This window comes from Lissotriton helveticus, chromosome 3_1, assembly GCF_964261635.1.
Source record: "Lissotriton helveticus chromosome 3_1, aLisHel1.1, whole genome shotgun sequence".
Classification (NCBI taxonomy): Eukaryota; Metazoa; Chordata; class Amphibia; order Caudata; family Salamandridae; genus Lissotriton; species Lissotriton helveticus.
Genome location: NC_136061.1, coordinates 897655949 through 897668845, shown reverse-complemented (window position 1 = coordinate 897668845; position 12897 = coordinate 897655949). Strand labels below are relative to the sequence as shown.

The following is a 12897-nucleotide window of genomic DNA, read 5'->3' as shown; positions in this document are numbered from 1 at the left end:
TTTGAGGGTTGCTGAGTGTCCTCAGGAGGTTGCTACCCATGATGCTCAATGTGTCCTCTGTGGGTTGCTCTCCTTGATGCTCATGCTTCTCTGGATGTTATCGCCCCGGGCACTAACTCTCTTCTCGGAGTTGCTGACCAAGGTGCTGACTCCTCAGGGTGCCCACACTCTGCTGGGGTGGAATGGAGTCAGTCCCCAAGATTTTTGGCACCGTAAGCCTTACCTGAGCTCTTTCATTCTGCTCTTGCATGTTTCTGTATCACATGAGGTAGCTGCCAAGAACTATTTTGTAGGAGGAACTTGATTACATGGGAGTAAGTGGACTAAATGTACATCTGTTTAACACGAACTATAGGCTTTATCATTTTAGTGTTTTTTTTCTGTGTAAGTGCGTGAGGTTGGTACTCCATGGGGGCATAAAAGTACCTTTCACTGCAAACACAGACCATTCGGGTAAACATGTAGAATGGTGCTTGCCCAACAGCCATTTTGAAGACTTTTATATACTGGAGTAACAATCTATACGTGAGGATAAGAAATTCTGTATTTTTGAGTTTTATAAAGTGATGCATACAGCGGTATGGTTATTTAGGCGTGTTGAGGATGTCCCAGTAGTAGACACATGTAAATAACAGAGGGGAGTGTATGTTGAAGTCCTCGCCCTCCGTATTTGTATATAGTGCAGTTGACAGTCAGTCTAAATGATGCTCAAAGTAAATAACATTATATTTGGTTCGACTCTGAAAACGTTGTATGGTTGGTGGCCCCGAAATGCTGTTTGGCCCAAGATACACATGACTTACTTCAGTCAACTTATTTCTGTCTACATTTCCTGACTACTACTGCCTCTTGCAAATTCATAAGTAGGCACCCACAGGCCATGATTATTTTAGTTGAAATCTGAGCTTATGACCCGATGTCTTAAGAAAGTGTCTTATATTTCATCGTGGTGATTCTAGAATAATAAAATTGTCATTTGTTATAATGTCCGTTGTTGGGAGCATCTGGCAGCACACATATGTTGTAGTCAATGCATGGGAGCTGCTTCCTCATTTATTAGAATTTGACTAGCCACCATTAATCAGAAGGTCAGAGATTCTCAATTTTTTCCACATGCTAAATAGGTATTTGTCTTTGTCTTTGTAGACGACACGCTATTTGCTACATATTTAATTATTTAAGTAGATTTTCTCTAACTTGTAGGTAGGGTCTTAGTGGACGTGGCAGAAAGCTGACGCAGCATCATGTCATGGGGCCAGTTTATAATTAGAAACCAAAACTTGCTAATGTTCATCATCATAAATATGCTTATTCTGATGAAAACATACTATCAACCAGGGTTGGATTGGAATAAAAAATCGGCCCGGTCACACCTAAAAAAAAAAAAAAGTGCCTACATTTGCATATTGCCTTTCCGCAAAACACTGCTTCAGTGAAGTTTTATGAAAAGAAAGGGGGTGGGAGGCATGTTTCATTAACTTCACTGAGCTAAAAAAAATGCACTGATTAGTTCACACTGCAGAGCCACACATGAATGCAAGTGAGACCACTTCTGCTCAGACCTCTTGCCCCCGCTCAATCAGCATACATTAATGGTCCGGCCCAGCGAGAGAAAGGGAGTGATCTCCCATCTTTCTCTAAAAAGGCCACTCGGGCACCCACTGGGCTGCTGACGGCATCCTAACAGCACAGACAGCCCCCAGGCTGCCCAAAAAAGCAGCCCACAGCGAGAACTCAGCTACCGCCCCTTTGGCCATTTCCCAAGTGCCCGCGTTACCAATCCAACCCTGCTATCAACAAACATATTACCAGAAGACTGACTGTGGGCATTTATGCACAAGTTTATTAAATAATACATTCCCAAGAATTTTTCCTTTAGTCCAAAACTATGACTTCCTAATTACAGGCTATAAGGGCTTTGTTTAAATTACTGAGGACTGTCTTTTTCATAGGATTTGCCCAGTGTTCTTGGCTATCTCAGTCATCCATGAATTTGTCCTTTAGAGGGAATGCAATTCCTTGGCTTCAGGAAAGAGGAGGCCTTGCCTCCACGATCCCTTTCTCTCATCCTTTAACCCTTTTGCTGCCAGGCCTCCCCGTTCCATTCCTTTTTTTGGCTAATTGGGGTAATTCTCGCTTAGGTCCCCATAACTTTTTGTCCACATAAGGTATCCACGCCAAATTGGTGTCCTTTTCTTCCATCATGCTGAGGATACTAAAGGTACCCAGGCTTTGTGGATTTACCTAGAGGGATTTGAGAAAAAAAATACAGCAAGATTTTGGGGGGAAAAACGGGGAAAAAGTTCTGAAGAAAAAAGCGTTGTCCTTTTTCCATGCCAATGGTATCAACTAAGGGTTTGTGGTGTTAAAATCCCCATCATCCCAGCTGTCAGTTACAGGCAGACTTTTGTCAGAAAACCAACATTTTCTACACAGTTTTGGCATTTTTCTGGGACATAGCTTATTTTTACTACTTTTGTGCTTTCAGCCTCCTTCCAGTTAATGGTAGAAATGGGTGTGAAACCAATAATGGAAAGCTATACATTTCTGAAAAGTAGATACAATTCGGAATTCATCAAGGGGTCGTTTGTGTAGTTCCTTCAAGGTTTTCCTATAGAAAGTTATGTTATGATATGTTGCATATATTTATGACACTCGCAGAGGCTCATGAGTGTCCCGGCCCAATGCCAAGAAGAGTATGGGGAGAGACTATCAGGCAAAGAAGTGTATCTTTAATTTCCTTTTAAAAGCTTCTGGGGCCTGAATGGATCATAGGACGAGAGGAAAGGCATTTCAAGCCGCTGCAGCCTTCACAGCAAAGGAGCTGCCCCCTAACCTCTGATACTTAAAACGCCAGTCCTGGGCAAAGCGTAGGGACATGGATCGAAGGGCTCGCGAAGAAACATAAAAAGAGAACCGTCTCTGCAGATAGAGAGGACCACACCCGTGGAGAGCACGATGGGCCAGAACCAATGATTTATATTTAACTCTGCCCACCATGGGAAGCAAATTATAACAGAAAGTAACCGTTGAAATAAAAGAATATTGAAATTTAGTTAAAGAAACAGCCATTTGTGTCTACATTTTCACCTGTAATTTATTCTAAATATGGTAGACTTTTGAAAGCTATATATTGTTGCGTCTGCAGGGCCCTTCTGGTTGCGGAGATTTACAAGGCTTATAGGTTCACCAAGAACCCGAGGTACAAAGAGCCAACAACTGATTTGTACCTTGCAATGGTTTTTCATTGTGTACCGGGCTATACAGTAAAAATTCATTTGGTAAAATATAGGAGTTAAAAATAGACATCAAGGAAAACTATGTATGTCTGAAATGGGGTCAAAATATAGAGTTTAGAAGCAGTGGTTATTTGTGCATCTCTGAATTTGTGGGTATCAATATTAGCATGTATATTAGAGGTTATTGTTCAAAATGACTTCTTTTTTACACATTGTCTTACATTTGGAAGGCAGAAATGCAGAGAAATATAAACAGTAATAACACGTGTTCTACTATTCTGTGTTCCCCTAAGTCTCCCGATAAAAATGATACCTCACTTGTGTGGGTAGGCTTATTGTCTACAACATGAAATGGCCCATAACACAAAGTGGACACATCAACATTTTCCAGTAAAAAAGTAATATGCCCACCTGTGGATTTTGGGCCCTAGGTCTGGCTGCACTTTATAAATGTGTAAATTTTTTGAAACTAGACACCGAGGGGAATCCAGGATGGTGTGACTTGTGTGGTTCTCACCAGGTTTTGTTACCCAGAATCCCTTACAAATCTTAAACTTTGTCATTGAAAGGTCTGGAATCTACTGGGAGCCACACATTTTCACCCACCCAGCATTCCCCCAAGTCTCCTAATAAAAATGGTACCTCACTTGTGTGGGTAGGCCTAATGCCTGGAAAAAGAAATGGCCCAAAACCTATTGTGGAGACATACAAATTATGTTTCATGAATAACCTGGTTTTGCAAGGCAGTCCCGGGCTCGGCGGCCATCTAGGGAAACCCACCAATCCCAGACATTTCTGAAAACTAGACACACAGGGGAGTCCAGGGTGGTGGAGGTGGAGCTTGCATGGATCCCACAATGTTTTCTTACCCAGAATCCCCTGCAAACCTAAAATTTAGCTTTAAAAAAATCACATTTTCCTCACATTTCCGTGTGGGAAAGTTGTGGGATCAACAAGCCGACACAAATGTTATACCACCCAGCTTTCTCCCAGTTCTCTCGATAAAAATGGTACCTCACTTGTGTGGATGGGCCAAGTTCCCACGACAGGGAAGGGCCTAAAACGTATTGTGGAGACATCAAAATGATGTATCACAAAATGACCTGGTTTTAAAAGGAGGGCAACTGCGTTATTGGTCCTGGGCTGGGCGGCCATCAAGGTAAACCTACCAAACCCAGAGATTTCTCAAAACTAGACTCCAGAGTTCAGGGAGGTGTGACTTGCGTGGATCCCCCTAAGTAAGTTTTCCTACCTAGAATTCTCTGCAAACCTCAAATTTTGCTCAAAAATCACATTTTCTTTACATTTCTTTCTGGGATCACTGCACCAGCACAATTTTCCTACCACCTAGCATCCCCCTTGGTCTCCTGATAAAAATTATACCTCACTTGTTTGGGTATCCAATGCAGAATCGCCTAAAATGTATATATAGGAAATATAGCGCTTAGGGCTCCCTGTGCTATCTCCTTAATCTCTATTTTTTTTATCCTTTCCAAGTCACAGGCCCTTGGCCCACCCACACGAGTGATGTATCATTTTACTCAGGAGATCGAGTGTAATGCTGGGTGGTAGGAAATTTGTGCTGGTGCGTTGATCCCAGACAGAATTGTGAGGAAAATGGGATTTTTTTGCTAAAAGAGAGGTTTGCAGGGGTTTCTGGGTAAGAGACATTAGGGGATCCACGCAAGCCACACCTCCCTGAATTCCCCCGGGTGTCTAATTTTCAGAAATGTCTGGGATTGGTAGGTTTCCCGAGATGGCCACCTAGCCTGGGACCAAATACGCAGGTGCCGCCCTTCCAAAACCAGGTTGTTTCTTGATATGAATTCTGATGTCTCCACAATATGTTTTGGGCCCTTCCCTGTCTCAGGTACTTGGCCCACCCACACAAATGAGGTACCAATTTTATTGGGAGACCTAGGGGAAAGCTGGGTGGTAAGAAATTTGTGCGGGCCTGGTGATTCTACAACTTTGAGAGATGTCCTCTAGGATCCAAAAATGTCCTTGAATCAAGGTTTCACAAAAAGATTATGACTCTACTCCAAAAGTTGTAGTCTGAATGTTTTATTCACATGTGTTCATAGCTTGTTATGTTCACAAGCGTTTGCTGCTGTTCCTGTTCCATTAACATTTTGCACTCATACCATCCCAATGCATTTCGGCATTTCCATTATGCCTTCATCTGGGGATATATTTCTAAAAACGAAGAAATGCTTATATTTTACATCATGTAACAAATAGTTCGTAGACTGCCTAATAGATGCTAAATAATTATACAACAACGAATTCATGCAGTGTGAGTGGTTAAAAAACCGGTTTGTCACAATGAAGGTGATATAACGTGAAAGAAAACGATTATAGTTGAAATAATAAAGTCTAAAGTGCAAGGTAAAATAACATGTGCGTGAAGTTGACTCGTGCTGGTAAGAAAATAACTAGTGCATTTCAGCTGCTTAACTAAAGTAGACGGAGTGCTGTGAATTATATACAAATAAAAGCGGGAATTTAGCATGTGAAACTCCTAAGCTTGACATTATTCAAACACCTAAGTGTCTTACAAATTCAGTGGCTAAGGGAAACGCTTACCGCGAAAGAGCAAATGTCACCTTCATTGTGACAAACCGGTTTTTTAACCACTCACACTGCATGAATTCGTTGTTGTATAATTATTTAGCATCTATTAGGCAGTCTACGAACTATTTGTTACATGATGTAAAATATAAGCATTTCTTCGTTTTTAGAAATATATCCCCAGATGAAGGCATAATGGAAATGCCGAAATGCATTGGGATGGTATGAGTGCAAAATGTTAATGGAACAGGAACAGCAGCAAACGCTTGTGAACATAACAAGCTATGAACACATGTGAATAAAACATTCAGACTACAACTTTTGGAGTAGAGTCATAATCTTTTTGTGAAACCTTGATTCAAGGACATTTTTGGATCCTAGAGGACATCTCTCAGTGTTGAGAGTGCAGCCCTTATTTCAGTACATTACGCCTCCAGACAGAAGGCGATACTCTGGAGATCCATACAACCTTAAAAACTTTTTTAAAAAACGCTGTGCGCCCGGCAAATAACCCTTCTTTTGATTCTACAACTTTCCCACACAGAACAGTGAGGAAAATGTTATTTTGTTTTAGCTAAAATTGAGGTTTGTGTGGGATTCTGGGCAAAAAAAGGTGGGGGATCCATGCAAGCCATGCCCCCCTGGACTCCCCCGGATGTTTACTTTTCAGTAATGTCTGAGTTTGGTAGGTTTCACTAGATGGCTGCTGAGCCAGAGTCCAAAAATGCAGATGCCTCCAACATTTTTTTTGTCATAGATAGCAGGCACCTGCTTTTTGGGTCTGGGGCTCGGTGGACATCTAGGGAAACCTACCAAAACTAGACACCCAGCGGAGTGCAGGGATGTGTGGATCTCCCAATATTTTCTTTCCCATTACCCCCTGCAAACCTCAAATCTAGCTAAAATGTCACATTTTCCGCACAATTCAGTGTGGGAAGGTTGTGCGATCACCGCGCCGGCACACATTTCTCACCACCCAGCGTTCCCCCCAGTCTCTAAATAAAAATGATACCTCACTTGTGTGGGTGACCAAAGCAGTGTCAGCCTAAAAATATATGAAAAAAACTTGCCCTTTTAGACCCACTCTGGTTCCCTCTCAGATTTTCATTCAATACGTTTTTAGGTTCTCTGCTTTGGGCACCCACACAAGTGCGGTATCATTTTTTTCAGGAGACTGAGGTAATCGCCTGGTTGTGGTAAATTTGTGCCAGCACAGTGATCTGACAAATTTCCCTCACAGAAATGCGAGGAAAGTGTGAATTACTAGCTAAATTTTAGGTTTGCAGGGGATTCTGGGTAATAAAATGCCGGAGGATCCATGCAAGCCACACTGCCAGCCAAGCGCCATGCACACACGCTGCCAGCCAAGCGTCATCCACGCACACCACCAGCCAAGCGCTATTCATGCACATCTCCAGCCAAGTGACTGCCCACACATATCGCCAGACATGTGCCATCCACGGAGGCCTCTAGCCAAGTGACAGCCCACACACTCTGCCAACCAAGCGCTAGTCCACACACACTTCAAGCTAAGCACAAGTCCACACACACCACCAGAAAAATGCAGGTTCACACACAGCCATCCAAACCCCAGTAAATACATACTGTCAGCCGAACTCCCGTTCACACACAGAAACCTTTGCTAGTGGTTTTCTGCCCCCATTGGGAGCAGATGTGCCTAAACATATCGCTGATCTGCCCCCAAGGGGGGGCTCATGCAGCCAAAATGTGTTCACAAAAAAGGGGAGTAACCCTTGCCAAAGGGGCCACTCCCTGACATGCCCATAAACATATCTCTGGTGCCTAGTGGGCTTTCTGCCCCCCCCCCCCCCCCCACCGGCGGCAGACGGGGGCAATAGACTGTGGCTAATTTTTTGGAGGGGGTAAGGGCATTGGCATCGCCCATTATGTGCGCTCACCACCCCTCTTTAAAGAAAACAAATCTTGGCATCTAGTTGGCTTTCTGTCCGCCCCCCACACCCCGGGGTAGATTGGGGGTAATAACTCCCATCTGCCACCCAGGGCGGCTAGAAAGACTGTCCCTTTTTTGTTTGGTGGTGGGGGCATTGGCATGCCCATTTTGGAAAGTCCCCACCCTTACATATTCAAAACACAAAATCCCTGGTGCCTAGTGGGCTTTCTGCACCCCCGGAGTAAGATTTGGGGCTATTGCCCCCATCTTCACCCTGAGGAGGCAGATAGACTGTGACAATTTTGGGAGGGGTAGAGCATTATAATGTCCAATTAGGCCAGCCCCCACCCCTAAATTTTCAACAAAAAAAATCATCCCTGATGTCTAGTGTCCTTTCTCACCCCCTCCGCTTCCCCCCCCCCCCCCGGGGTTGAGAGGGGAAAAAAGACTGAATAATGCCAGACACATTGGGTGGGAGGAAAAGCCCCTGCCCAAGGAGCCTCTCCCCCCTCCCTAGTGCCTAGTGGGTGGATCCCTGCTTGGGGCTTACCCTCCTGCGGCGATCCCCATGCAAGGAGCCACTACGGAACCTCTGGAAAGGAGAGATTCTCCCCTTTCCAATGACACCTCTCCCATTTGGCTACGTGCTCGGGGGCCTGAGATAGCACCAGGAGCACGTAGGAAATGAGCCGATCAGTTCATTTGACTTTCAGTGTAATGTCGTATGCACTCTACCCTGGGAAAAAATGCCTCAAGCAGTTGGGGAAATTCTTTCTCAGCCCCGGAAGCTGAAATAAACAATCATTGGCATAGCCAATAGGTCTCGCTTTTTGGACCTTATAAGTATTTAGTTATGCAGCACAATATCCTTAGTGCAACAACATCAACTGTTGCATGTCTAACAACACTTATAAGGTCTCTAAGGCGAGACTTATTGGCTATGCTAATGCTTGTTATCAATTACTTTGGTAGGCTGGCATAGACGATTTTGAAATAGTCTGTCCTTGGTAGGACCAAATTACTTCCCGGTTTGATGAGCATTAGAATGTCACTGGTGTGCCAAAGTTTTAGAATTGCTCATTGAGGTATTTACTGTTCCTGGAGGTGGGATGCATTTGAAGATAGAGCTTCAGATGGCATTAGGGGAAAGTGGTAATAGAATTTTGAAGGTGTTGGCAAATTAGTTGTCCATGAACATCTTCATGCAGGTAGTTTTGAAATGTATTGCATCCCTGTCACCCCAGTCAACATTTTTCTGTATTTCTTTGCTTGGGAGCCTTCTATAGCAACACATTTTGTCTTCCCAGCCTTTAACAGTGACTGGACTGCACTTGGGTGCATGGATGCAAATTTTGTTGTAGTAAGTATCTATTCATGGAATTCCAAAAAGGTGGGGGTGGAAAGGTGGGTGGCATCAAGATTTTGGCGCTAAACAATGAGCATAATTTGTGTGTGTGATGTCTGTGATTTTGGCGGGATGGACGATGATTGAGCTAGCCTTGATGAGCTTGAGAAGGTCTGTGGTTGAGTGTAGTCGTGGGGGTGGTGCGGGTCGAAATAACAGGCGTGGAGGCCGTATATAGTGAGCAATGTCTTTGCAGTCTTTATTAAGGTACACAAAGATAGGGTCGGGGAAGGTGTAGAAGCAGAGGGTAGGGATGAAGGTGGTCTTCCGGGTTGTCGTCTTCGGGTGCGGGAAGGTCCGGGAAGAGTCTTGCTGGACGTCTCGGCGTTAAGGGTGATCCTTCTTCTCCCTGCCGGCCCGGTGGTCCTCGGAGGTAAAGGGAGAGAGAACAGGGCGGTTAGTCCTCAAACACAGGACTATCAGTGGTCTGTCACCGACACCAGGATTGTGTGGAGGGCAAGACGAGAGTGAGGGAGGGGACGGTAGGGATGAAGATGGGAGGAAACACGAGCGGGAAGGAAGAAGGTGTACTGGGTGAGGGTTCCGGTGAGGGGATCACTACTCTACGTGACTCGGGCCGTGAAATATATATATATATATATATATACAGTGCTCTTAGGGGTGTTACACGGTGAGGGGGCACGCTATTTACATAAATGTACAGGTCCACCTGGGAGCCAGGAGACAGGGTACTCACATGCCCTGCCGTAACTCTTCTTTGAGTTACGGCCACTCTCTAGCGTCCTCCACCGGACTCCACCAGTCCTCCGTCCAGATTTCGTCTTCTCCCTCTTCGCCGTTCTGGTTCACCGGGGCGCCGCCGTCCGTCTTCTGCCACGAGCCGGACTCTCTGCACACACCGCCGCGCTCGTTTCCGGCTTTTTCCTCTTCTGACGTCGGGTAGGGGGAGGGACTTCCGGGGTCACTCGGGAGTCCTTCCGGTTTCTCCTCCTTCCAGATTGGGTCCTGCAATGAGGGAGAAACAAATGGAGTCCGGGTTGCCAGAGATGCCGTCGGATCGGTCCGCGAGGCTCGGGACCTCGAGGGAAGCGACGGGTCACTCAAGGTAGGGACCGCTTTCCGTTCACATCCCCTTCCCCTAGCTGTCCTTCTTGTACGGGGTGCAGGGGTTGCAGGGGGAGGGTATCGGGACAGGTAGTCGGCATTGCCCTGTTCAACGCCTTTCCGGTGCAAAGTCTTGAACCTATAGGGTTGGAGGGACAAGAACCAACGTAACACACGGTCGTTATGTCCTTTGTTGCGGGCCATCCATTCCAATGGAGCGTGATCGGTATACAGGACGAATTCACGTCCATACAGATAGTAGCGGAGGCTTTCTACGGCCCATTTGATGGCCAGCGCCTCTTTTTCTACCACCGCGTAGTTTATCTCCCTTGGAAACAACTTTCGGCTTAGAAAAAGGATGGGCCGTTCGTCGCCATTGTGGTCCCTCTGAGACAGAACAGCCCCCAGACCCTGATCAGAAGCATCGGTCTGAAGGATAAACGGCAGGGTATAGTCCGGGCTGATAAGCACAGGACCGGATAACAAGGACTGTTTGAGGAGGTGGAAAGCACATAACATACGAGAGTCCGGGCGCTTCAGTATGTCTTCGGTTTTTGTTGCCTTTTTCAAGAGATCAGTGAGTGGGGCCACGGTCTGTGAAAAGCCAGGGATAAATCTCCTGTAATAACCCAAGAGACCAAGAAATGCACGTAGTTCTTTTCGTGTTTTTGGAAAGGGGATCGACTGGATGGCTGTGATTTTATTGTTCTGGGGACGGATCACTCCCTCACCTAACAGGTAACCCAGGTACTTAACCGTTTGGGCAGCAAGGGTGGTTTTTGCGGGGTTAATGCTGAACCCATAAGAACCCAGGGAGGAGATGACTTCATGTAGGTGATACAGGTGTTGGCTCCAGTCATCGCTGTAGATGATTATATCATCCAAATAGGCTCCCGCATACCGTGAATGTTGTTGTAGGACATGATTCATGGCTCTTTGGAAAGTAGCGGGAGCACCGTGAAGGCCGAAGGGCATCATGGTGAACTGATATAGTCCATCGGGGGTAGAAAAGGCTGTCTTCTTCTTATCCTCCTCTTTCAAGGGGATCTGTCAGTACCCCTTACAGAGGTCCAGCGTGCTGATGTATTTCGCCTTCCCTATCCGTTCGATCATCTCGTCAACACGAGGGAGGGGGTACGTATCAAAGGAGGAGATTTTATTCACCTCCCGAAAGTCAATGCAAAACCTGATAGAACCGTCCGGTTTAGGGACCAACACAATGGGTGAGTTCCAGCTACTGATGGACGGCTCTATAACCCCCAGGCGCATCATCTGTACTATCTCTTCTTGTATGACGGCTCTACGGGCTTCAGGGACCCGATAGGGTCGTTGACATACCGTCTTTCCGGGCTCGGTTACGATGGCATGTTCGATTACAGAGGTGCGACCCGGGTAGGAGGAGAAGATCTTTTGTAGTGATCTCAAGGACGACCGCAGATCTTGTCTTAGGTTTTCGGGCAGATCCGGATCCATGCACACCTCATAGGACAAACACGATTCGGGTTCTGTACCAACCATTACAGGTAGAGGACCGACCCAGGCCTTCAGTAGGTTTACATGGTAAATCTTGGAGACATGTCTGTTAGGGTCTGTTTCAACCTCATAGGTGACTGGCGTTACTTGTCGAAGGATAGAAAATGGGCCCTGCCATTGGCCTAGTAACTTGTGATCCGAGGATGGGATCAGGAGAAGAACAAGGTCACCGGGGGCAAAAGACCGTGGTTTGGTGCCCTTATCGTATTGGTGTTTTTGACTAGTTTGTGCGGTCACCATGTTCTGCCTTACGATGTCCCGTATTTGCCCCAAATATGTCTTGAGGTTTTCTACATACTCGGGGAGAGGCCGGGTTCGGTCTGGTTCGGCCTCCCAGACTTCTTTGGCCATATCTAACAGGGTCCGTGGGGGTCGCCCATATAAGAGCTCGTAGGGCGAGTATCTTGTGCTGCTCTGAACCTTGCAGCGGATTGCAAACAATGCTAGGGGTAGCATCTCCTCCCACCTCCTGCTCTCAAGAGCCAACAGCTTTTTCAGTGTAGTCTTTAGAGTAGCGTTGTATCGCTCAACCAGCCCATCCGTCTGGGGGTGGTAAGCGGAGGTCCTTATCTGCTTGATACTCAGTCTGGAACACACCTGTCTCATAAGGGTGGACACGAAGGGAGTCCCCTGATCGGTTAGGATTTCTCTAGGGAAGCCTACCCTAGAGAAAATCGAGATCAAGGCTTTGGCTATGTTCTGGGTTGTGGGTTGTCTTAGGGGTACGGCTTCCGGAAAACGGGTGGCGTAATCGACCAGCACTAGAGCGTACCGACACCCGCTTCTGGAGCGCAACAGGGGGCCTATAATGTCCATCCCTACTCTACTGAAGGGTATATCGATAAGGGGTAGAGGCTGTAGGGGTACTCTGGGGGGGTCAATACCTGCTATTCTTTTGGCACACCGGGCATGCACGGCAGTACAGTTTTATCTGTTGGTATACACCTGGCCAATAGAATTTGTCCAAGATGGCCTGGCCTGTCTTCTCGTCGCTAAAGTGGCCTCCCAGCAGATGACTGTGGGCGAGGAACAATACCTTGTCCCTAAAAGGTCCCGGGATTATCAGCTGTGGTGTTTGTTGTGCCCCTCCCTTCCTGTATAAAAGGCCATTCTTTTTAAAGAAATAGGGACCTACGTGTAAGGGGTCTTCATTGTCTAGTGCCCGTCCCCAG

General features: G+C 46.2%; 1 protein-coding gene across 4 annotated transcripts in view; it reads left to right on the top strand.

Moving 5' to 3' along the window:
• INPP5B (inositol polyphosphate-5-phosphatase B) overlaps positions 1 to 12897 on the top strand; it is a 923852-nt gene that overhangs the window by 184208 nt on the left and 726747 nt on the right. The window lies entirely within an intron of this gene.